The following is a 27,574-nucleotide window of genomic DNA, read 5'->3' as shown; positions in this document are numbered from 1 at the left end:
TTAAAATAAAGTGTCTGTTCCAAAATATAAAAGTCATTTAACTTCTCTTAACCTCAGTTTTTCTTATCAGTAAAATTCACTTGTTAGAGTAGCCATGATAAATTATGGAATTTCATACTGAAACTTAGGACATATTAAATATTCAATAAATATGATTCAACATCATTATTACTAGTTGTTGTTAGGTGCTGTCATGTCAGGACAAACGCATAGTGATCCTGTGCACAACAGAATGAAACACTGCCTGGTCCTGCGCCAACCTCACATCATTGCTATACTTAAGGCCATTGCTGTTAACCATTGTGCCAATCCATCTCATTGGATCATTGGGGGGCGGGAGGGAGGAGGTCTTCTTCTTTTACATTATCCCTCCACTTTGTCAAACATGATGTTACTTGTAGTAGCATTATTATTGATTTTCAGCCTGTGACCCTTAAGCATTTTCTTCAAAAGCAAGATGATGGATTCCATCCTATTAAATGTACTTATATTGACAGTTCATCCCATGAGACACTAGCTAGGTACTGGGAATAAAATGGCTAATACAATTCTGGTCCAGGCCCCTCTCCAAATATGTTTACTTTCAGGATCATGTTCATTTATTTTGGTTGAATGAGTTTTAGAGTTAAGAAATTCCCTATCATTTCTACTCTGTTCAAACAAAAGAGATTGACAAAATTTAGAACACAAACGAATTCATGCAGGGTATTGGGCAATGGTATGCACATGCAACTCTCCTTACATTCTTCTTTAATCCAACTACTTTGATGTTCTTGTTCCTTTCTCCATACTCCCCAGAGCATTATTTGCAATATTTCGTATTGCATTCTGTATCACAGTATTTGCATGCATGACTTAAGGTCAGCAGTTCAAAACTACCAGCTGTTCCTCGGGAGAAAGATGAGGCTTTCTGCTCCCATGAAGATTTACAGCCTCAGAAACCCTGCACAGGATCTCTATGAGTCGGAACCAACTCCACGGCACATAACAACAACAACAACAACAATGAGGTCCTTGAAGACAGAACTGTTATGCTGTTTACCTTCGTCCCCATAGCATCTGGCATACAGCTCGTGCTTAATAAGTGCTTTTTAATTGAATTCTTTTTCATTACCTGACTCTTAAGAGCACTGTTATGGTTGCTCATTTCTTAAAAGAATTGCTCCATCAACTTATTTAAAAACATATTTTTTTTCATACACACACACACACATATATATATATAAACACACACATATGGAGTACTGGTGTGGTGCCGGGATAAAGCCACTGGACTGCAAGGTTGGTTTGAATCACAAAGTCAGCAGTTCAAACCCATCAGGAGCTCCTTGGAAACCCTATATAAGGTTGCTATGAGTCAGAATAGGCTTGACGGCCCTTAACAATAATAACAATATATACTTATAGTTGATATATGTATGTATATGTATATATAAAGTCCTGGTATGGCACTATAGAATAAGTTTGGTGTGAACTGCAAGGTTGGCAATTCAAATCTACCAGCCACTTCTAAAAAATCCTATACAGGGTCGTTATGAGTCAGAACTGACTTGTAGGCACTTAGGAACAACAACAACATATATAAAGTCAGATAGTTTTCCAAGACTCTCAACAAAAAAAATGCCATCTCTTTTGTGTTCCTTTCCACCCCAGAACTCCTCCTCCTCAGAGACCAACACTTTCATGCCCTTTAGCTATCCCTTCCTGTATTTGTCTCTGTAGGCTTAAATAGCAGCACTGTTTCTTGGCTTTGCTATTGTAGTCAATAGAAACATTTTATTTTATTAAAGAGTAGTATTAAGTCCTTTACATGCTTTTCCTTCTCCCAACATACTTCATCTCTTTCTAATTCAATTTCTCTTCAATTTGTTCACCCTTTTGTTCAGATCCATTCTGGCTGCTCTGGAGGCTTTTTTCACAGCTGCCCTCCTGGGATGTCTCTTTACCAACATCTTGCTATTCCTTTTCATCCTTTCCTGTATTCATTTTTCTGCTACCTGAATCCCAGATATTTATCTTTTTTAGTGTATTCCTTAATTTGGTATACCACATCTTAAAAAGTTTTTCAAGAAATCCTTTATCAGAACATATTTACTTAGTGGATTAAAAATCATAAACATTGTATGTCTTTTTAAATTCTTTGTTCCACTGTAACACATGATTGGAAGTGTGACTTGGAATCGAATGCTAATTTGAGAGCAGTCCCTTAGAATTTGGAAGGCATCACCTGCCTTAAGGAGTCATGGAGAAATGCAGGTAAAGGGCCTATAAAATTATATGAAAAGGTAGAATAGTCCTTGTTGGTGGGATGCAGGACAAGAAGTCAAATAAGGAAACTGGATAATCAACATTAGATGGAGTCAGGAAGTGGAAGGGCTGAACTGAAAACCAGACAGATTTTCCAACTCTGAATCATTGATTCAACTATGCTAGAATGGGATAGAAATTGAGAAAGCCTGCTAAGAGTGAAAGGATTGGAAGAGGAGATGGAGAAATCTGGAAAAAAAAAAAGTCCTGGAAAAACAAAAAAGATGACAAAAACAAGCTCTCTCCATCAGTTTTCAAATGGGTCCAGAGCTGACTGAGGAGCCTTCTCAAAAATTGACCAAAATCTTGGGCATCCTCTGACTCCAATTTCATTGCCTTAGGAGCAAGACTTTGAATTTGGTTCAATTGGTTCAGTGATGGCCAACAAAGTGAATTTAGAACAAACATGACTTTTTTTAAATTTGGGTGAAATGGAATGATGAAGATGAAAAATGATGGATTGAAACCCTGGAAAGGGAAGAGGCATAGTGAGCCCTTCCAGCATCCTGATGTGAAGGACTAATTGTTGCCAAGACTATGAAGAGTGACACACATTCAAGGTGGTACAGACCACCACCATCCTTGATCCGGACACCATTGTTTGTGACTCTACTGGTCAAGATATTTGATTGCTATGTAAGCACATGTCATCTTTGTGTTCTAAGAGGTAGATTAAGTTTCTAGCAAGGTGTTGACTTGTGATTTTTTTCCCATTCCAGATATTGTTCCATTTCAGCTACACTTGACAAATTCTGGTCATTCTGGTTTTACTTTTTTGGCCATGATTGAACTGGGAAGAAAGGATTCAAAGTGCTTTTTAGGCGCATTTAAATTAAACTCGCATGAATTCCTGTCTGATCTAAAATATGCAATGCAATCACATGAGACACGAAGTCATTTGTATTTTCTCTTAAAAATCGAGGGCCCCTTTAGCCCAGCAACTAAAGCTATGGGAGAAGAAAAGGTTCAAGTGTTGTTTCAGATTGTTGTTTCAGATTCACTAGGCAGCTACTATGGAGTCCAGGTATGGCACTATGAGTTAATGTGCTGAACTACAGTTCAGTTTGAAATGCAAGGTTTGTGGTTCAAGCTCACCAGCAGCTCCTTGCAAACCCTACACAGGGTCGCTATGACTGACTCAACAGCCCTTAACAATAACAACATCTCTGTAATACTGGCCAGGCCAACAGCAACCTATCTGGCTACTAAGAAGACTGAGCAGCCACCAAATGTGGAACTCCTCATGGATACAGAATTTCATCAGCATTAACACCACTTCAAAAGAGTGTACAATGCTCTTCACGTCTTCAATGCTGTGCTGTTCCATGCTTCTGGAAAGGTCATTTTTGACTTCTGTGTTAATACATTGCTTTCATGGAAGTTGTGATAGACTCTCAGAATAATTTTCTACATAAGACTAAATTTCCCTCCCCAATTCCACCATGTAGCAACATTTCCTACTCATGGTGGCCAAGTGATTTTAACAAGTTGAGGCTACCAACTATTGCTGCTAACTATGGCTAGACCTTTAGTCTCTTCCAAAACAGATGGGTTCTGTGTCAGTTCTGGGGAAGAAACAAGTATGTCACATGCAAATCCCTCACTTATAAGCTTTTAGCTTAGAACAACTACTTGTGTTGAGTTCTTGGTATTTGTGATGCTAAAGCAAAACAAAACAAAATAACATCCCTTTGTGTACCAAGTCAGGTAAGGGAAAATCTGGGGGAAGGTCCTTAAAAGGATAAGGAATACCCCTTTGCTGGAAAAGTTGCAGATTTTTCCTACATCCTTTGATTCTCAAAATGTGATCCACTCACCAGCAGTATCACCTGGGATCTTATTAGAAATTCAGAAAATCATCCCTACTTAATCAGAATCTTCATTTTTAACAAAACCCCAAGGTTATAAATATAAATATTAAAACTTGTGCCTGTAGGGACATTCCATCATATTAGGAGCCACAGGCTGTCAATATGTTTCAATACTGATTATGTCAATTTTAATTGTTTAATTAGGATGGTGGCCACAGCTTTCTCCATTGTAAGTTTATTTTTTATCCCTTTGTAACAAATAGGCATTTTGTATTGAGATGCTTTGAAACTGTGCAAACATTCTATTTCTGTCCATGTATTTTGCCCATTAATTTTAATATTTATATATGATTCTTGACTAAGGTAGTAATTACTGTGGTACAAATCAAATGGTGATTTTTCCTTTTTAAACAAAACTTTTTTTTAGAATGGTTGTTATTTATAGAAAAATTTGGAAGACAGTACAAAGGACACCTATATATACTATACCTCATTTCCCCTACCATTAATATCTTAATATTTGTATGCTTATAATTAGCAAACAAATATTGAGACATCAGTATTAATCAGAACCCATAGTTTATTCATATTTCTTTAATTTTACCTAATGCCTTTTTCTATTCCAGAATCTCATCCATTTAATTAGTTAACACTCATCCATTTAATGGCTCCTAACACTCTTCTTCTCATCCATTTAATGGCTCCTAACACTCTTCTTCGTTGTAACATTTTCTGACTTTTTTTCCATTTATTGGTAGGAAAAAAAATTCTATTATGTGAGATTCCCCAGTGTACTAGGTGGTTAACACCACTCCAAAATTTTAGTGGTTTAACAAAATATATTTATTATCTTACTGAAAAAGTCCTTAAGTGTGACTCTTTCAGTTGGCTTTCTTTGAACAGAGATTTGAACACAATCCATCTTGTGGCTCTCCTCTCTTTTGATCTTAAAGCTTTCTCCACTCAGGGAACAAGTAGGAAAAGAAAATGAAATATTACACATTAGTGTGATTCATGGACCAAGCCTGGAAATGGAGCGTTTCACTTTTATCCACATCATCCAATTGGCAGAACCCAGTTGCATGGCTGTGGCTAAGTGCAGAGAGGCTGGGAAAGGGAATGAAGGTAAGTACTCACAGGAGAGGAGAATGGTTTGGTGAATAGATAGACGGTTTCTACCTCAAGCAGTAAACTCCCATGTGGTGCTGTAAAATAAGAACTGGACAGCTAAATACTAGGTCATCAGTTCAACCCCACCAGCTTGCTCCTTGGAAACCAAACACAGGATCACTATGAGTCGGAACTAACTTGACAGCACTTAACAAGTTTGAGTCCTAATTTTGCTTATATGCTTTTGGTTTGGTATTTTGTCACTTGAAAACAAAGGTGGAGACTAAAACAGACTTGTTGTTGTTGTTATGTACCATGGAGTCGGTTCCGACTCATAGGGACCCTGTACAGGGTTTCCGAGGCTGTAAATCTTTACGGGAGCAGAAAGCTTCATCTTTCTCCCGCGGAACAGCTGGTAGTTTCGAACTCCTGACCTTGCGGCTCGCAGTCCGATTCGTAACCACTACACTACCAGAGCTCCTTAAAACAGATTTAGGTACATTAAAATAAGCTTGACCAAGGGCATATCCTAAATCTCCTGGGTGACCTTTTAGGTAATTTCTGTGTAGATTATATTGTTCATTTTTGTTGTAAAATATACAAGCAAAGCCTCAAGACATAAATTAAGAGATGAAAGAACTTAAATGTATGCTGGAAAGAGACACAATATCACACACAATATTAAGAATCTATCATTTTGTTCAGAGTTAAACTTTATTTTCTAACTCCTGACATGTATTTTTGTTTAATGGAATGACTGATCATTTTCTACGAGGGTCTAAACTTAAGCATCCAGAGATTTTATAAACTCTTACAAGTTATTCTTCATAAATCTTCTCATAATGCAATGGTTCTTAGATTTGGCCATTCATCAAAATAATAAATGTATTGAAAATATTAATACCTAGCTCTAAACCCCCAAAATCACCTATCAGTTGTCTAGATTGAGGCCTGTATATCTGTATTTATTTAATGTCACAGCTGTTTTGAAGAACTACTGGAATATGGTATAGGGATAAATGTGCATATCTTACTTTTTGCAATAACCATATAAGTATTTTCTATAGTTCCTCAAATTAAGTTTGCAATTTAAATAATTATATCACTAAGTTATACAATTTAAATAATTATATCACCGAGTTATAAAAACAAAATGAAAGAGATCTCTATTTATCTATGAGAATAGTTTCCAAAAGACAGAAGGTAGGCAATTCAAATTTACAGATGTCCTTGGCTGCATGACAGCATGTTGTTGTTAGGTGTAGTTAAGTCAGTTCCATAGCGACAACACTAAGTATAACAAAATTAAGCATTGTCTGGTCCTGCGCCATCTTCACAGTTGTTACATTGGAGCCCTTTGTTGCTGACATGGTGCCAATCCATAAAAGAGGAAGGTATGGGTCTTCCTCTTTTATGCTAACCAAGCATGATATCCTGGAGGGACTGGTCTCTTCTGATAGTATGTCTGAAGGATGAGAGACTAAATCTTGCCATCTTGGCTTCAAAGGAGTATTCTGGCTATACTTCCTCCAAGACAGATTTGATTATTCATCTCTCAGTTCATGGTACTCTTAATATTCTTCTCTAACAACATAATTAAAATTCATCAATTCTTTTATGATCTTCCTTATTCATTGTCCAACTTTCACATGCCTATGAGACTATTGAAAATACTATGGCTTGGGTCAGGGACACCTTAGTCCTCACTTGAAAGAGGTCTTCTGCAACAGATTTGCCTAATACAATGCATTGCTTGATTTCTTGACAGTTATTTCCATGAGTTTTGACTGCATATCCAAGAAGCAAAATGAAGTCTTGGAAAACTTGAATCTTTTCTCCATTTATCACGATATTATTTGTATTGGTCCATGGATGGAGCAGTTATTTACTGAGTCTTGATAAAAGACCTATTCTCACTGAGTCATTTATGACTCTGTTGAACCTTCAGGAAAGAGTAGAATTGCTCCATAATATTTTCAAGGCTGTAGCAATACAGGATAATGCACTGGACCACAAAGTCAGTTTGGACTTCAAGGTGGCAGTTCAAAATTCACCAACCACTTCTGGGAAACCCTATGCAGGGTTACTATGAGTCAGAACCAACTTGACAGCACTTAACAACAACAACAACCATTACAGATGTAGACATACTGCCACATCTTTCTCCTGTGGAGCAGTTGGTGAATTTGAACCACTGACCTCTGCAGCTGAGCACTTAGCACTCTGCCACCGGGCACTCTAGTGGTGGTGGTGGTGGCATGCTGTGGAGTTGGTTCTGACTCATAGTGACCCTGTTATAGGGTTTCCAAGGCTATAAATCTTTACAGGAACAGAAAGCCTCTTCTTTCTCCTACAGAACTACTGGTAGTTTCGAACTGCTGACTATAAGATTAGCAGCCCAACTTGTAACCACAAGGCTACTAGAGCTCCTTGGACACTCTAGTATGTGGATAGAATTGATAAGAGGAAGTTAGAAGTGGTTATTTCAGACAAGTTAAGGCAGAAAGATTAAAGTCAGGTTAAGAAGAAATGAGGTCAAGGGATAATAATTAGGCCAAGTTACCTGAATAGAAACAACGAAGAAAAATACAAGGCCATAACAAAATGCTAAACTGTGTATAACGAGCTCAAAATGTTATAAAAATTCCAAGAAGACAGTCACTTCTTCATGAAGATACCAGAACTTGATCTGGGTTATAAAGGCTAAGTAGAAAGAGAAAGAAAAGAACCATTTTTTATTTCCATGTTTCTTATATCCAGCTGACAAAGTGAAATATTACATGACAGAATATTCTGTATGTAGTGTAGATGTACTAGAATTTTATGGATACAGTTTTAGACTAACTTAAAAGTTTTACAATATATTTAGTTGTTTATTTGTGGTATAGTAGGAGAATGTACTGGACCACAAGTTTGGTTTGAATGAAAGGTAGGCAGTTCAAAACCAGGAACTGCTCCTCAGAAGCCCTAAACAGGTTTGCTGTGAGTTGGAACTGACTCAATGGCACGTCAAAATAACAATACCACAAAAGGTATGAACAAGCTTTTTTTTAAACATACAATAAAAAAAAAAATACAGTATGATTTTTAAAGAAAAAACTTGAATCAGGAAAAAGTATAAATAAAAACAAACATTAGAAGGTTAGCTAGAAACAAATATCTAAGCAAGTAACAATAGATATGTAATGTAATTAGTTTGGATTAGCCAAACTCTGGTCTCTGAACTTCCTGGAAATTAAGACATGAATAGAAATATAATCAGTTGTACAATTTTCAATATTCATGAGAAGAAATTATAACAATTTTTCATGAAAAGGAAAGTTCAGTCTTGTACCTAGCAGTAGGGGAACTATATCAACTGCATTCTAACTGTTGAGCAATGTCTTCACCAATGGAGTTGTGTTTGTTTTTGTTCGGGACCCACACAGAAGATAAGCAAATCACAGAATCATCCACAATGCTATTACCATTGCAGCCTTCTTTGTGAACTTCATGACACATCGATTGCTCACCCAAAGGGAGCCAAAGCAAACTTGATTTTTAAAAGACTTTCCCTGCTGCAGGCCTTAAAACTCTGGAAGAACCATGATCATCAGAAAGGAATGTTTCTGATGTGTCTATACAAAGTTGGTTCAGCTGCTTTGATTTAATTAACAACCAGTCAATTCAATCAATTAACAATTTGATTCCATGAAAAACATTCCATCAAAGTTTGGTAATATGAAAATGAAATAACCCATTAATATCCTAGATTTTTATCTATTCAGATGGCTGTGTAGGCCACGCAAAGACACAACTTTAAAACATTTTCATATTTCAGTGTAGGTCTGAGTAGTTCTAGCAATGAATAATTAACTGATAAAAAGTTATATCTGAATAATGTTCATCATTCTTTCACAAGCATATCCATCCAATGAAGCAGTGAGTTCATCTTTGAAACAGGAGATTCAATGGCTTTACCAAAGTCTAAAGGAGCTCTGGTAGCGTAGTGGTTACGAATCGGGCTGTGAACCGCAAGCTTAGCAGTTCGAAACTACCAGCTGTTCCGTGGGAGAAAGATGAGGCTTTCTGCTCCCGTAAAGATTTACAGCCTCGGAAACCCTGTACAGGGTCACTAAGTATTGGAACCGACTCCACGGCACATAACCACCATCACCACCACCAAAGTCTAACAATCTAGTCAGAAGAGGAAGGTTCGGAAATTGTGGTCAGCAAGAGTTTGTTATTCAAATACCTCATTCACTAATTAAGAAGTCCTGGTGTGGTACTGTAGGCTAAGAACTGGACTTCTAACTTCAAGATCTGTGGTTTGAATCCACTATCTGCTCCTTAGAATATGTTAGTCAGAACCAACTCAACAACACAACAATATAACATCTTCTTGGTTTCAAACTTTTGACGCCATACCCACATTTGTTCTCTCCAGGGTTAGTGTTTATTTTCATTCTCATTGGAAATTAGGTTATTGAATTATTTTGATTCTGACTGAGCCAACTGTCATGATTTCAGTAGCTTTTGTTGTCTTACATCAGGAGAGGGAAAACTTTTTCTACAAAGAGCCATTTTGATATTTATAAAATCATTCATGACCATACAAACTTATCAACTTAAAAATTAGCCTGCTATATTTAGTCAAAACTTTAATTCACTCACCTCCAGTTTGATGGCTGGAACTGCTTCCCTTCAGTGAGGTGTGTGGTATTAGTTGGTACTGATGATGTTGCTATTTGAAACTGCTTTACCAGGTTTATGTCAGTCAGTCTGGAGTACAGCCGACTTTGTGCGATGGTAAGTTTGGTAAAGAACTGCTCACAAAAGTAAGTTGTTCTGAACACAGATGCATATTTCAATTCATGTCTCCTCAAAGTAGGAAACACATCATTCCTTATGTAATGTTTCTAGACCTCAAGCAGTGAGAGGTTACTGTATCTACCCTTCAGCTCGTCGGCACTTTGCAGTTGAACCATTTCGTGCTGTAGGTAATCAATCACATCAGCTGTTTCCTCATTGAACTGATGTAGCAAAGACGTTCAATTCCATTTGTTTTTACATCCTTGAATCTTTCATTCAATGTCATTCAATTAGTTTCACACATTCACTAGCATATTCAAACATCATAGAAGACTTTTGTCTTTCCAGAGTGGGGAAATTCACCATATTATTCCTATTCCTTTCAAGTTGCAATTTCCACAGACTTAAATTAGTTTCAAATAATTTCATGTTTGAAATCAGGGAGCTGAGAAGCTAGTTGAGGCCCTTGATATTCAGCACTGAGAGATACTTGGCAGTGGGCCACCATGGATGCTAGGACACACAGCCACCTGACATCATCCTGCAGTTCATGAAACCTCATGAGCAGGTTCCCACCAACACAGCCACTGCATTTCACAACAATAAACAAGATCACCATACTCAGAGTTAAGATTATTTAGTAACTCCTTAAACTGTCATTGTTGTTAAGTGTCATCCAGTCACTGTTAAAGCCTCTGCTTTTAACAGAATTTATTCATGACATGATTGTTGACATCACATGTTGAGCGAAAACGACTGTGCAGAGACTTTCTTGGCGTATGATGCAGTGACATTTAATTAAATCACTGCTACCAGGAGCTCTGGTAGTGTAGTGGTTCTGAATTGGGCTGCTAATCTCACAGTCAGCAGTTTGAAACTACCAGCTGTTCCTTGGGAGAAAGATGAGGCTTTCTGCACCCAAAAAGATTTACAGCTTCAGAAACCCTGTCCAGGGTCGTTATGAGTCAGAACCAACTCCACAGCACATAACTACCACCACCACCAAGACTGAGGCAATTCAGTTCTTTCTTGACAAAAGCAATTACATCTTTTTATGAGCCAATCATGACTAGAGTTCCATCTGTCCTAAGCCCACTTAACTTCTCAAATGTTAGCTCAAGTTTTTTTTTGTTTTTGTTTTATCAATTAAACACATCTCTTAACAAGTCCTCACCTCTTGTAGTGCCATGCATGGCTTCCAGTGACAGCAGTTCTTCTCGAGTGTCAGATTCTGCAGTTTTCCCATGAATGAAAATTGCCAGGTGGGCACAATTTGTTGTCTGTTGTCTCATCACAAGCCAAAGAGAAAACTTCAAAACTCCTACAGAATTCTTCCATGTTTTTTCCATATCTTGTGCTAAGTCAACAATCTGATTTGAGACGGTTCTCCAAGACAAATTATTATTCTGAAACAATTTTATTTTTGTGCTAACAACTCTGCAGCAGCCACCATGCACTCTTTCACAAGTTCTCCCTCTACATGAGGTCTCAGATTCCTTGGGATTAGCTTGTAACTCGTAACTCGTTGTCTCTGTCAAACTGAGGCCTAGTGAAAGTAGCTTGTTGTGATTTCAAACGCCACTGAAGAGCATTGATTGTATCCAGACGCATGTGTCCCCCCAATTCATTGAGTTTAGCATGTTTTGAACTATAATGACACTCAGAGTCACTTTTTTCATTGTTGCTAACACATCACCGCAAACTAGACACATAGGTTTGCCTTTGACTTCAACACACACACAAAAAATTTAGCCATTTCTCTTGGAAAGATCGACACTCGGCATCAATTTTTCTTTGTAGTCACCATTTTTAGGGTGTTAAACTACTTCAGTTTTAATAACTATCCAGTGAAAGCAGTGTTTCATCACTGTTCTAATCCTGCACAAAGGTCATTTGAAACAATGGTTGTATCATCGACTCTTGAGGTCTTTTCTATGTACTGTAATTTCCTTACTCTTCATTTGAGATTCAGTTTTTGCGAGGATTGCTGATTGTGGACTGTAGATAACGATTGTATTGGAGTTATTGCCTGTGTCGACAACAACTTCGTCAGTCAGCAGAGGTGAGCTCATCAACTTCACAAGGAATCATCACATTGTATCTCGTCTCTTGTCACCAAACACTGTACTTTCAGCCTGCACGTTCCAGTCTGCCTGGCACTGACTGTCCTCTGAGTCACCGCAATACAGGCAGATGGACTGCAGGCAGATGACGAGAAGCATGCATGTCTGTCCTGTCACGTACTTGTATGTGTCCTACCAATCCTGTAATGAACATTCCTTGCTTATCCCTCAATATTGATATTATCATTATGATTCACTTAATATAAACTTACGTTGCTATGAAAAAAGCTGCTAGATTTATTGAATTTCAGTCCCACCTTGGCAGGGCCACCCCTGTCTTAGATGAAAATCCTTATCTAGCTGTAACAGTACATAAACCAACTGTTAGACTAACCTCTTGGCTAGACCAAACCTAACTATCCCCAAAGCATCCACAACACAGCCCCACTGGCAACCCCACAAGCATTAAAGATTAGCAAGATTCATCCCAAATGGTGAGCACTGGGAAGTCTTGGACAGTTATGAGGATTAAGCTATATATGCTGTTGTGTGTGACATCAAATCAGTTCCTGCTCATAGCAACCTTGTGTAGGGTTTCTGAGACTGCGAATCTTTACAGGAGCAGAAAGCCTAATCTATCTCCCACAGAGCAGCTGGTGGGCTTGAATTGCTGATCTTGTGGTTAACAATCCAGTATTTACCCTACAATGCCACCAGCATGCTCCTCATATATGTATGTGTTTTTGTTGCTGTTAAGTGTCATTGAATTGGTTCTGATGCATACAACCTTGTATAATATTTCCAAAGAGCAGCTGGTGAATTTGAACTTCCGACTTTGTGGTTCCAAGTCTGTTACTTATCCTCTAGCGTCACGTCAGGAGTCCCATATGTGTATATACTATACATCAGATGCATTACCATGTATCAGATAAGATGCAGAGCCCTAACTGGGGAAATTGTGTTTCTATGAATTTCAAGTGAGAACCTATGAGTAATTTCTCATACGAAACTACAAATGCAAAATCTCCTCTGCTTCTGTTTACTTGCTCAAATTATTAATAAATAATCTTCACTAGAAGAATACGCATTTATAATCATGCTATTAATATCCCTGTAAAGTAGAACCATATGAAATTCAGCCCCTCATTCTAGTATTGCAGTTCTAATATATCCCCAAACCATTGATAGGATGAGATTTAGGATATCTTTAATTAAAATGCTATCAATGAATAAATAGACTGAATGACACTGGATGGTAGCAGAGACAATTAAAGGAAAGTTACTTGGTATCCTATTTATCTGTCATGTGGCCTGATTTATAAGCTTCCTACAAGAAGTAATTTAATGGTTCCTTAATAGAAGGAGGCTTGATAAAATGTCAGCAGATGGTATTGTGGGTAATGACCCAGGCTATAATGACTTTAGTAATGACTTGTCTTATCTATTTACCTGTACTCCAACAAAGGCTGAACTTGCATATATGCACTATAAATACACACATTGTCTTTGGTGACTAGGCTGCCTCTACTAAACTAGGGAGAAAGTAAAGACAACAGCACAATATTTAAAACCCAAGAAAGAAATGAAAGCTGGGATTTAATAAGAATTGTAATAATATTGACCATGATAGATTGACACAATAGCCAAAAGCTACAGATGCAAACATCACAGTCATGAAGATGACACAGCTAGGACTGGGCAACATTTTGTTCTGTTATCCAAAAGGGTCCTCTGAGCCAAAGAAGATTTGGTGACAGCTAACAATAACATGAACAATAATAATTGTAATAATATAATAATAAATGATAGCGATATTATCATTCTAATCTTAGTACTTCCACTGTGTCTTGCTTGGCTTTCTATCAGTCAGATGACATGTGCCTTTTAACCATTCTCAGCAAGCTCCACAGGGATCTTGAATTTATCGACTGCCAAAAAGGAATGAGGAGAGATGGCTAGTTTCCTGCAAATACCCCTTTGGCACCCATATGCAACATAGGATATTCCCATAAGCAGTCAGTGCTAGCACAGGATTCATACCAAATGCCATCTCTTTTTCTGATTAATTTATCTTAGTCCCAACTGTCCAAGTTATAGATCTGACAGTTGCAGCCCCGTCCTGGATAGCTTCCCCTGACCTTGCAGGAGTAAAACTATAATTGGAAGCTTTCTGTAGAGAAAAGACAGGTCAAGAGCAGTGGCATCTTATCTACTGTTTCATTTTAAGTATTGATAGGGTCTGAGGGCCAACAGTAGGGGTGGAACCCAGGATATCAGTTAGGGGCAGGAGGCTGAGACATAAGTGGGGGATGCCTACAAGGATTGGATCACTGAGCTGTCCTAGATAGTGGCATTAAGGAGTCTTTCTCTCTCAGGCCTGGGCCAGAGCTGACTCAGTTTTGGGCACCATCAGTGGCTACTCTTTTGAGTGGAAATAACTGCACATTATTATTTCAGGGAAGTCCAGCTTGCCTGCCTCTGACCTCTGCTCCTGGTGCCTCAGACAGTTGTACTTGCCTCTGGCCATGATGGGAAGGTCCATGAGCTCATTTCTGGGCAAAGTTTCTATGGAATAGAAACAGGGTCCACTGGGGCTACCATGTGAGGGAAATTTCAGGGCTCGGTTTCCTAACTGAGCTGGGAAACACATTATTAGGTGTTGAGAAGAGTAGCCTGTGGACTTTTTAAAATACAATAAAAGACAGAAAAGCAAAATGAAAATTTTCCCAGGAAAACTTGACTTGGACATACTTTCTGTGGGTGGAGCAGCCGACATCAGCTCTGACCTCGCTGGCAGCTTTGGATCGAGTCAGAAAACAAGCAAAACTTGTCAGCTGCATTCCCACTTTACACCCTGCGCCCCTTTGTACACTCCCTGGCCTTCCCTGGGTTCCCATTCTAGATTTTTCCTCCCTGGGATATTCTATCCTTTCCCACTCCTACTACCCACAACGGGCAAATCGATTTTCTTATCTGTCCAGTATGGTAGGGCCAACCACATGTGGCTATTAAACATTTAAAATGTGGCTGACTTAAATTGAAATGTAATGTTAAGTATAAACTACATAACTGATTTAGTACAAAAAAAAAATGTATCTCACTGAAATATGTTTATATTGATTATAAGCTAAAATAAAAATATTTGGGGTATATTTGGTTAAATCAAATGTATTATTAAAATTAATTTAAACCATCTCTCTACTTCTTTTAATGTGGCTACTAAAATTTTAAATTACATTTGTGGCTTGCATTTGTGGCTCACATCATATTTCTATTGGACAGTATTATTCTTTTTCCTCAGAGCTCTTATTTTTAATAAGATAAATTTGTCCTTGACAATGACAAGGGTGAATTTTCTCAAATAAAATATTTGTCTTTTAATGGAAGTCAGTGGAGAGAGTTGTGTGTGGGCATAGATGATTCCCTTAACTTGAAATTGCGTCCTCTGTCTTCATTCCAGCAAATTCTGATTCATCTTGAAAGCCACCATCAGGAAACCTTCCCTAACACTCCCAGGCAGACATAATTAACTAACTAACCCATTATATCTTTCTCCCTTAGAGTGGATGGTGGGTTTGAACTACTGACTTTTTGGTTAGCAAGGAGTACTTAGCCATGGCACCACCACAGTTCCTTCCAGCCGTGATAGTTCTTTTTCCTTATTGCTTCAGTTATTTCATGAATGTCTCTACCATGCATCATTGTTTCCATGGTGGTGGTGGTATGCCATGAAGTCAGTTCCGACTCAACACTGCACAGGGTTTCCAAGGCTATAAATCTTTATGGAAGCAGAAAGCCTCATATTTTCCCATGAAAGGTATCATAATATACCTTAATTTAAATTGTTATCTTCTCTTTTAAGCTGTGAATTCCTTCAAGGTAATAACTGTTGTTGTTAACTGCTATCAAGTCACTCTGATTTATAGCCACCCTGTGCACAACATAACAAAACACTGCTCAGTCCCGTACCATCCTCACACTTGTTATGTTTGAATGCATTGTTGCAGCCACTCTGTCAATCCATCACATTGAGGATCACCCTCTTTTTTACCCACCTGCTACTTTACCAGTCATGATGTCTTTTCTAGGGTGGGTTCCTCCTAATCATCCGTCCAAAGTACGTGCGATGAAGTCTTGCCATTCTTCCTTCCAAGAAGCATTCTGGCTTTACTTCTTCCAAGATAAGTTTGTTTGTTCTTCTGGAAGTCCATGGTACTTTCAATAATCTTCCCTGCACCATAATTCAATCTTCCTTATTCACTGTCCAGCTTTCATATGCATATGAGGCAATTGAAAATATCATGGCTTGGGTCAGCCAGCACCTTAGTCCTCCAAGTGGCATCTTTGCTCTTCAACACTTAAAAGAGGTCTTTTGCAGATTTTTCCCATTACAATGCATCCTCAAATTTCTTGACTGCTGCTTCCATGAGCATGGATTGTGGATTCAAATAAAAAGAAGTTTTTGACAACTTATTATGATGTCATTTATTGATCCACTTGTGAGCATTTTTGTTTTCTTTACATTGATTTTTAACTCTTCATCAGCAAGTGCCTCAGTCCTCTTTGCTTTCAGTAAGACAGGTTATATCATTTGTATATTGCTTGTTAATGAGTCTTCCTCCAATCCTGACTCGATGTTCTTCATATAGTTTAGCTTGGATTATTTAGTCAGCATACATATTGAACAAGTATGGTGAAAAATACAAGGCATACATCTTTCCTGAATGTTAGACCATTTATTCTCTTTAAATGGCTGCAGGTAGTAACTACTTCTTATCAATTTTGAAGATAATAATGCTCTAATCTAATACTCAAAATGCTTAAACCTTCATTAATTTATTCAGTTATGTTTTGTGTGTGTCGTTGGTAACATTGAGTCTATTTTGACTTATAGCAACCCCAATGACAGAGTATAAGTGCTTGATGATTTCCTAAGTGTGGTGCTATAGTATAAGCACTGGGCAGCTGACTATAAGGATGGTGGTTCAAACCCACCAGCCACTCCTCAGAAACCCTATCCAGCATTGCTGTGAGTTGGAGTCAACTTGATGCTACTTAACAACAACAATAACAATTATTTTGGAAGCCAATAACCAGGACTTTCTCCCTTAGAACCACCATGGTCTTGAACTACCAGCCTTTCAGTTAGTAGCCAGGCATTTCACAGTTGTGCCTCAAGGGCTCGTCTATTCCTTTGTTGTTGTTGTTGTTAAGTGTTGTCCAGTCTGTTCTGACTCATAGCGACCCTATATAAGGTTTCTGAGACTTAAACCGTTTGCTGCAGCTGAAAGCCTCATATTTCTGCCACAGTCGAACCTTGTGATTCACAGTTCAGTTTTTATAGTATGGTGCCACAACATTTCCCTCTATTCTTTTATATATTTGTATATTTGTTCATTCGTCAGAAATCAAACCTTCTAAACCATTCAACCAATAATTGGTGCCTGCCCAAACCTTTTATTCTTCACATAGTCCACAAATATGAAGCTTGGAGTGAGTGTCCCCCTCAAGAATTGCCAATCCAGCAACTTTCAATGAATTCACCTAAAAATAATGTGACTTAGGTGCTTACATAAGTACACGTTACTTGTAATAGAATCTAGGTCAGTTTTGCTCCCTTTTCTCCCGTTCTCTTAAGGAGCTCTGGTAGCATAGTAGTTATGAGCTGGGTTACTAACCTCAAGCAGCTATTCCACAGTAGAAAGATGAGGCTTTCTGCTCCCATAAAGATTTGTTGTTGTTGTTATGTGTCGTGGAGTCTGTTCCGACTCATAGCGACCTTGTACAGGGTTTCCAAGGCTGTAAATCTTTACTGAAGGAGCTCTGGTTGCGTAGTGGTTACTAATCGGGCTGTAAACCGCAAGGTCTGCAGTTTGAAACTAGCAGATGCTCAGCGGGAGAAAGATGACGCGTTCTGCTCCCGTAAAGATTTACAGCCTCGGAAACCCTGTTCAGAGTCGCTATGGGTCGGAACCGACTCAACGGCACTTAAAACAACAACACATTTTTAGGGGAGCAGAAAGCCTCATCTTTCTCCCATGGAACAGCTGGTAGTTTTGAACGGCTGACCTTGTAGTTCACAGCCCGATTCGTAACCACTACACTACCAGAGCCCATAAAGATTTACAGCCTTGGAAACCCTATGAGGGTCGCTATGCGATGGAAGTGACTCTACGGCATACTCTAGGGCATACCACTACCACCATCATGGTAACATCATGCATGATAGAGACATGCACGAAATACTGATGCAGGAAAGAAAAAGAACTATCTCTGCTGGGAGGAATTGTGGGTGGTGCAGAGGCTAAGGACTCCTTGCTAACCAAAAAGTCAGTAGTTTCCACTCTATGGAAGACAGATATAATGGGTTAGTTAGTTAACCCATACAGTTAACTTATTATAGTAAACTATCTCCTGGCCCCCCCCTGTGAATACGCTCCTACTTCCCAATGTGATGCTTACTACATTGTTTGGGTTTTGACTGCCCTCAAAGTCAGTGCAATACATAATTCATTAGAAAGATGATAAAACTATGTACCAGAGCCTTCGTGATTTAGCATGGATAATTTCCTTTCCTTTTTGTCAGATTGCAGGTTATCAACAACCAGTCTGCCAGCTGACAAAATCAGCTTTCTAATGCATCTACCCCTGGCTGCCTTTTTTGTCTTGTCATTAATTTAGTTGGTCTCTGTCATGTAGACAAGGGTCTTGCATATAGTAAATGGAGTCAGGACTTTGGTTAGCTGGTTGGAGGTATTTCACTTTTACATAAACTCCTCATGGAATGCTCTGGAACAGGCCTTGCTTCAGCAGCCTGAGTTCCTCTTTCTGAAGACTGGTGTGTGATTGACTAATACCACTTGGATTTCAAAAAAGTAGGTTTCAGCCTTTATACAGGGTAGCCTCAAAGGATCAGTTCTTTTAAAGGGGGCATAGTCAAAACTTCCTCTTCAATTATCATTCAGATAGTGAAAAACAAGCTAGATTGTGAAAAAATCAACATCAAGTTAGTGAAGACAAAAAACAAGCCATTTTCAAAAATGTCAAACTCTTTGGTCTTGGGTAAATAGTGAGAAGCTACTTATTTGATTCTTGATAGAAAAAGGAAATTTAATTGATGTCTGTCTTTGCCTTTTAAATTTTATGAGATTGTACATCTGTGGGACTTTATTTATAATTAGCTTTCCTACTTCATTTCTGTATTTCAGATCCATTGTAATAGTTTAGAGATAAAATTTTGTCTGTGTGGAATGTTGCCAGGCTTCCCACATAATTGAATAACATCTACCATTTCTCCCAATCTCACTTTGGTCACCATTCCTCCTGGGACGTCTTCTCTGATCTCTCAAGCTAAAGACATCGCTTCCCAGGTACTGTTGTTGTTGTTGTTGTTGTTGTTAAGTGCCGTAGAATCAGTCCTAATGCATAGCAGCCCTGTATAAGGTTTCCAAGGAGTGGCTGGTAGGCTTGAACTGCCGACCAGTTCACTGTGGTTAGCAGTCTGGCACTCATCTTGTAGCACGTACTCCAGAAATGTTTATTGAATGAACAAATGTATGAATGGTGGTGGTTGTGGTGGTTACATGTCATGGAGTTGGTTCCAACTCACAGCGACCCTGTATAGGGTATTCTGAGGCTATAAATCTTTATGGGAGCAGGAAGCCTCATCTTTCTCCCACAGAACCACTGGTAGTTTGAAACTGCTGACTGGAGATTAGCAGCCTGACTCATAACCACTACACTACAAGAGCTCTGTATATATTTGGCTGTGGGCGTAAAAACCAAACAAACAAAAGCCACTTCACCAGAGATCAAGTTCTAGCTCTGGCATTTATCAAACTCATTATACATGGGGAGTTCACAAAAACAGTTCATGAAAAAATTATATTATCTTCTAATTCTATTTTTCCATGAACCTTCTGAAGTTCCCTCCTATTTTCAGAGTCTTATGTGTTCATCAAAGTACCCTGGTGGCACTGTACCAGCACTAGACTATTAACCACAGGTTACCAGTTCAAACTCACCAGCTACTCCATGGGAGAAAGATGAGACTTCCTGCTCCTGTAAGAGTTACAGCCTTAGAAACCTTATACATGGTCTCTATGAATTTGAATCTACTCAATCATGAATTTGATTTTTTACAATGTATTTATCTATAAATGGAGACAACAATATCTATGTCAAAGGGCTTTCTTAGGGCTGAGTAAGGTTCTGTGTGAAAGTTTTTGTAAACTGAAATGTATGATAAACTTTGAATCCAGAACTTGGATCTTTTCCCCTACATATTTCCTATAAACACTTACATATATTGGAAGATCTGAGCATGAAAGCCAAAATTATCTGGGAATCAGGTTTAGGGGAACCTGCCAACCATGTCCTATGTTAAATTCAATTCCACAGTGAACTCTATATGTCCCATGGCTGATTTGTAGGGAATCCCCACTGGGTAAACCAGACAGCCTAGGCCCTAGAAATCAGAGCTAAAACGAAGCAGGTACTGAGGTAAGGAGATGGCCTGTGCCTCTCATCACCTGTGCCGCTGGCCACAGTGAGAATCATCTGTGTTTTCAGATCCAAGGTCAGTGGGAGAGCTCTGACGTACTGTTCAAATGTTTTAATAGCTTTGCCAAATGACTAAGTTGAGTACAAGGTTAAGTTTATTATCTTGTCTTCCCAGGGAGCAATTTCTAGCAAAATTGGGAATAATCGTCAGGCAATGAATAATCAAAGTGTGAAAGAGATTCATTCAGAAATGATGCTCACTGTCCTCTTAATTCCACATAGCATTGAGACTGCATTAAGAAAAAGGAAGAACCTTTTATAAAAGAGAATGAGAGGGGAAAAAATGAACTAAACAGGAAATAGAGAATGTGCACATTGTGGATATTGCTGTTGAGTTACTGATCACAGTAATATTATCAGTATTTAGACACAACTCAGCATAAGGACAGCCCAAGAAAGCAAGCCAGAATCAGTCACTCAGATCTGCCATAAATTGCCTGAGTGACCTTTGACAAATTGTTTTACCTCATGTGCCCCAGGATCTTTACACAGGAGATGAAGGGTCATCCTGATCTAAATTTAGTAGAATCAGACACTGAATTTAAGGGACTAAGTTCTCCATGTGTAGTTACTGTGACTCTCTTTGTGGTTATTTGTTGTAAAATCTAGAAATGTAATTGCTTATATAAAATAGTATGTTCTATATGAGACCATATTCAATTTCACAGGCAATTGAGACAAGAAAGAGGCAAGCAAAGTCACTTGCTTGGCCACATTTGCCTGCTTCTACAACATGGCTTCTTAAGGATTCCACTATCACTACTTTCTATAGCATAAGAGCCCTGGCTCAGCTTGAATTGAGGGTTCCCTATTGATTCAAGGCATTTGAGCCATTAAATGCAAGGCCACGTGATAAAACAGGGCAGCGAGGCTCTGTGGATAGGCTGATTTTTAAGAAGTCGGGATAGACGCCAAAGTGTAACAGTCACTTAAATGATTGAGTTTACCTTTTGCGAACCTCCTGGACTCAAACTCATCCAGTGTTGAGGATGTAGAAGGAGGTATGGATTGAGAAGGAGCTACAGGAAACTGATTTTCATAATTTAGGAACTATGCCAAGAAAGCAGGATGCTAGGGCAGACCAAATGTAGCACATCTTCTCCCTCTTTATATGTTTTCTCTCAACTAGCTGCTAAAGGAAATACTGTTTTGAGTCTGTTCTGAGTCACAAAGGGAAAGGAAGACTCCTCAAGCAGACCTTTAATTGTGTCCTCAAGCAGGCCTCTAATTAGGGCTTGGAGAAGAGTCTTGTTAACAATTGGTGCCTAATTTTCTCCTTACCACTCTGTATGCTCAGCATATTAGTACAAATGATTAAGAGATCAATTAAGAGCTCTACTGCTAGCGGAATGGTTAGTGGGTCAAACCCACCCAGAGTCTTGCCTGGATATCTACTTCCAAAAGGTTACAATCTTGAGAATCTTATGGGACAGTTCTCCTGTGCACACAGGTTTAGAATCGACTCGACAGCACCTAACAACAAACGTGGATATGCTCCTAGATTTTAAGTGGCTTTAAAGTATCATGCTCATTTGTTTTCTGTCAGGTTGAATGGTCCCTATGTGTTTTGGGATTCAGGATACAACTATACATGAAAGCCCCATACTGTGGCCCATCCATCTTCTCTTCTCTTCTCAACTCGGTGTGAAGGGCTTTATACACATGGAGCAGATACCCAAATTCATCTGAATCTGTAATTCCTCCTTTAAAACAATCCCCTCTTGACCACTCCTTGGGCCAACAGTAAATATAGAAAAGCACAGCTCATCTTTGGGAGAACAGACTGAGAAAGAGAGCTAAGCAAGTCCAGAGAACTGACTTCAGGATCTCAAGTATTCAGCAGGTATCCAGAGCAAGGAAGAAAGGAGGGTAGGACTAGAATGCATGCTATCCCCTTAGGTCCTATAGACTCTGCACCCATGATAAGAGAGTTTCTGAAGAGCTATGCCTTGGGCAGGGACCATAGTTGTTAGAGTCTAAGAACAGTGGTTGAGAGTGTCAGAAATAAGTAGAAGAATCTAAGGAGATGGGGTCATTGGCACTGGGACTAGTGATACACTTCCAAACTCAAGACTGTGAAGGAAGTAGACACTTATGTGGATATGGACTACAGATGACTAAAGAATATTTATTTCATTTGCAAATGTGATGTCAGGGAAGGGAGGATCCTTCGTTGAGGTCATTACAGGTTTAAAAGACAATTTCCTAAGTGATTTCTAGTGAAAGCATAGGTTCAGATTTGTAGTCATTATGTCATTTAAAGACTAAAGCAAAAGCAAAACTTCAAGATGAAATAGCTCTTCTGCATCAGAAACATATCCTATTTGAAATCAAATTCATCATTCTTTTTCCTAAGCCTTCTTTTTCCTACTTCTCTACACTATCCTATCCCTACTAAGAGCACCCTTGTTATCCCAATAACTTGAACTCCATATCTTTCTTTGACGTCTCTGTTTCTCTCACTCTCTCACATTGAATGTTGTTATTGAGTCCCCTAGATTGTTCCTCTTCATTACATCATATGTGTCTCTATTTTTCCTGTCCCTGTTTCCATGATGCAGTTCTGGCTCTTGGTACTTCTTGTCTAGACCATTACAATAAATTCCAGTCACTTTCCACTTGAATCCAATCTAAACAACAATTCCTCCATCTTAATCTTCCCCAAATACAAACGTTTTCACATCACTTACCTTCTTAAAAAGCTTCAGTGGCTCATCATTTAGATGATTCAAAAATGCATCTAAATTCTTATCATGGTATTAAGTCTTCCACCACCAGCCCCAGCTGAGCTTTCTAGACAGCATTTGTTTATTTTTCTATAATACAAAAAAAATTTTTTAATAACTATAGAAAATGTATGGAACATATAGCAAAATTTTAAAAATAAAAGAAATCTTAACTTTAATATTACGATTCAAAGGAGAGTCAGAGAAAAAAAGGAAGAGCCCCAGTGAGATGGATTGGCAAAGTGGTAGCATCAATGGGCTCAAGCATGGCAACAATTGTGAGGTTAGCCTAGGACTGGGCAGTGTTTCATTTTGTTGTGCATAGGGTCGCTGTGAGTTGGTTCCGACTTGATGGCACCTAAAAACAACAACATATATTTATAAAAATGGAAACATCTTGCTTTTTGCATCTAATCATGTATCAATAGTATTTGTTCAAATACTTTTTGATCAATATTATTTGTGCATAAAAATAATATTTAATTGTTCTGTATTATGTGTTGTAGACTCCTAGTATGATACTGTGGGTTAATGTGCTTGACTGCAAAGTCATTTTTAACTTCAATTTTGGTGGTTCAAGCTCACCAGCTGCTCCTCAGAAACCCTATACAGGGTTGCTATGGCTTAGAACTGACTCAAGGGCACTTAACAACAACAACAACAATGTGTTGTACTGGCTCAAAAATGTTTATGATCTGTTCTAATATAATTAGACTATTTTTGTTGTAAAACACGTATAAAATATACACAAGCATGAATAAATAAACAAGTAAGTTTATTTCATATGCATATTACGTAAAAGTAACTATTGTGATATGTTTTGTTGCTAGGTACCATCTAGTCCATTTTGACTCCTAGCAACCCCATGTGACAGAGTAAAGCAGTCTCATAGGAGTTTTGGTTTGGTTTGGTTTTTGGCTCTAATTTTGATGAAAGCAGAATGCCAGGTTGAGAGGAGACAAGGATCTTCCTCTAGAGATGACAAAGAGCAAAAACGCTGTACTAGAGCTGCTACTCTGAACTTGGACCTTAGTCTCCTGGTGTGGAGCTGTAGGAACAGCATTGGATTGAGAACCACAGGTCAGTGGTTCACACACACCAGCTGCTCCTCCGTAGCCCTGTACAGCTTCGTTATGAGTGGAAACAACAAAAACAAACTGTGAGAAAATAAATTTCTATTTGTTAAATCCACTTGTGGGACAGTCATTGCAGGACATTGCACTTCATAGAGACAGTACCGGGACAGGCAGAGTCACACAACACTAGGCAGACTCTGTGCCTTGTGAATGGAAAAAAATAATATTAACTAAATATGGGCAAAGGAGATCCTAAGAAGCCGAGAGGTAAAACGTCATCTTATGCATTTTTTGTGCAAACGTGCTGGAAGGAGCACAAGAAGAAAGCACCCAGAGGTTTAAGTTATCGACTCAGATTTTTCCAAGACATGTTCTGAGAGGTGGAAGACCATGTCTGCTAAAGAGAAAGGAAAATTTGAAGACATGGCAAAGGCAGACAAGGCCTGTTATGAAAGAAAGATGAAAACCTATATCCCGCCTAAAGGGGAGACAAAAAAGTTCAAGGATCCCAATGCACTCAAGAGACCTCCTTTGGCTGCCTTCTTGTTTTGTTCAGAGTATCGCCCCCAAATCAAAGGCGAGCATCCCAACCTATCCATTGGTGATGTTGCAAAGAAACTAGGAGAGATGTGGAATAATACTGCTGCCAAAGACAAACTTCATTATGAGAAGAAGGCTGCTAAGCTGAAGGAGAAGTACGAAAATATATCGCTGCCTACTGGGCTAAAGGAAAGCCCGATGCAGCCTAAAAGGGAGTCATCAAGAATGCCTTAAAAATAATAATAATAATAATAATAAAAAAGTCCAATCAAAACAGTGGCTTTCATGGCAATCTGCTGGGTCAGATAAATTCAATGCAGAGAGGTAAGCTCAGAAGGCTGTGTCAACCATTTTGGGGGCTTCCAAAGGTATAATTCTGAAAGATTTTCTCCAAGGACACTAGATAATGAAGGAGGTTTATTATCAAAAAGTTATAAGAAACTTTTTAGAAAAAAGCCAGTAAAGTTGGTCCAAGTTAAGTTTTTTTCCATCACAACATTCAGCAAGGCTTGCAAGGGCTGACTTACAAAAGTTTCATTGGGAAACCTTGTCCCCATAACCACAGCCCAGATCTTGTCACTTCAGACTTCTTTGTTGTTGTTGTTGTTGTTAAGTGTCATAGAGGCAGTTCTGACTCATAGTAACCCTGTGTAGGGTTTCTGAGGAAGGGCTGGTAGGTTTGAACCACCAACCTTGTAGTTAGCAATCCAGTGCTTATCCTAAAGTACCATACCAGGTCACTAAATGTTTTATTCCCAAAACTCAAAAAAGCCTTAAAATAAACATGATTTGAGTCCTTTGAGGATACTGAAACTGTAGTTTTGAAGTGCTGTAAGTCAAAAAGTACAAAATACTTTGGGGAAGGAGATTCAAATATGAATTTCTTCTAATCTGTTGGCCAGGTAGCTGTCTTTCCAACTTTTTGGCATACATGAGTGAGTGCCTCCAGTGCTGCATCAGTTTGTTAAAATATTTCTATTTGTATTCCACCAATTCCCAGGACTGTGTTCTTTGCCCAATGCCTTCAGTGAACACTGGACTTCTTCCTTCAGTCTCTTGAGTATATGATACCATATTATAGGCTGAGGATGGGCTTACATGCTTTCTATGGTGATATTTTTAACTATTCCTTTCTCTCCCCCTCTCCATCTTCTTTTGATACTTCTTGCATTGTTCAATATTTTGTCAAAAGAATCATTCAGTATTGCTAGTCAACGCTTGCATTTTTTCCTCAGTTCTTTCAACTTGAGAAATGCTGAGTGTGTTCTTCCCTTTTGGTTTTCTAACTCCAGATCTCATAGTCTGCAATGTGGTCCATAGCTTGTCATGATCCAAACAGTTGAAGCCTTGCATATTCAATAAAGCAGAGGTAAACATCTTTCTGGTATTCTCTGCTTTTAGCCAAGATCCATTTGATGTCAGCAATGATACCCCTTATTCCATGTCCTAGTCTGAATCCAGCTTGAACCTCTGGAAGTTCTTTGTCAATGTACTGCTGCAGATGTTTTTGAATTATCTTTAGGAACATTTTACTTTGCATGTGGTATTAGTGATATAATTGTACCAGCACTCTTTATTAAATATTCCTTTCCTCCCACTGATCTACAATGACTGTTCCAACAAGTTTCCATCTATTAACTGGTTTGTTCCTGTGCTTTCTACTCAAGATTTTCCTTGTCCATTTGTATTTACTTGTGTCAATATCACACCACCTGAATAGCTAAACTGAACCATGAGAAAATGCTAATAATCATTTTCGACCAAAAAACTTTCTTATGATTCAAAATTAATGCCATAGTTATATAATAGTACTTGTTATGAAAAATTCCATCCCTTACTTTCCCTATTCATATTTTTCCTCTTTAGGAACATCTTGGTTATTCTTGACCCTTTTGTCTTTTAAAGAAATTTTAAAATCAACTTGTTAAGTTATATGGAAGAACATGTTTAGTAGTTTAATTTGAAGTTGCACTCACTTTACAGTTTGAGAACTTACATCTATGGGACATTGCACCTATGACTTTCCATTTATTTAGGCATTTAATGTTTTACAGTGAACTTCAGAAATGTTCTCAATAAATGGGTCTCACATTTTCTAGCATGTTATTTTCATGCAATATTTTAGTTCTGTCATTTTCAAATTACAATAATTGATTTGTGCACTAGGTAGCATAGTGAATTATGATTTGGACTGCTAACCTCAAGGTCAGTAGTATGACTCTCCCAGCTGTTCTGAGTGAGAAATATGAGGCTTTCTGCTCCCATTAAAAGTTACAACCTTGTAAACCCTATACAGGGTCACTATCTGTTGGAACCAACTCCACACCACATAATCACTACTACCACCTTTGCTGTTGTTATGGATCATTGTGTCAGTTCTTACTCATGGCAACCCAACGCACAACAGAATGAAACACTTGCCTGGTCCTGTGCCATCATCACAACTGTTGATACTTTTGAGTCCATTGTTAAAGTCACTGTCAATTCATTCCTTTGAGTGTCTCCTCTTTTTCGTTGATCTTCCATTTTACCAACTATGATGTCCTTCTTCAAGGCTTGGTCCCTCCTGAAAACGCATCCAAAGTATG

General features: G+C 38.5%; 1 pseudogene; it reads left to right on the top strand.

Annotated features, from left to right (window-relative positions):
* The window catches only part of LOC102834567, a 59,280-nt pseudogene extending 34,060 nt beyond the window's left edge, over positions 1–25,220 (top strand).
* The last annotated feature ends 2,354 nt before the right edge of the window (positions 25,221–27,574 follow it).

This window comes from Chrysochloris asiatica, unplaced genomic scaffold, assembly GCF_000296735.1.
Source record: "Chrysochloris asiatica unplaced genomic scaffold, ChrAsi1.0 scaffold00070, whole genome shotgun sequence".
Taxonomy (NCBI): Eukaryota; Metazoa; Chordata; class Mammalia; order Afrosoricida; family Chrysochloridae; genus Chrysochloris; species Chrysochloris asiatica.
Note: the sequence above shows the minus strand (reverse complement) of the source record. Positions and strands in the feature narration are given on the sequence as shown.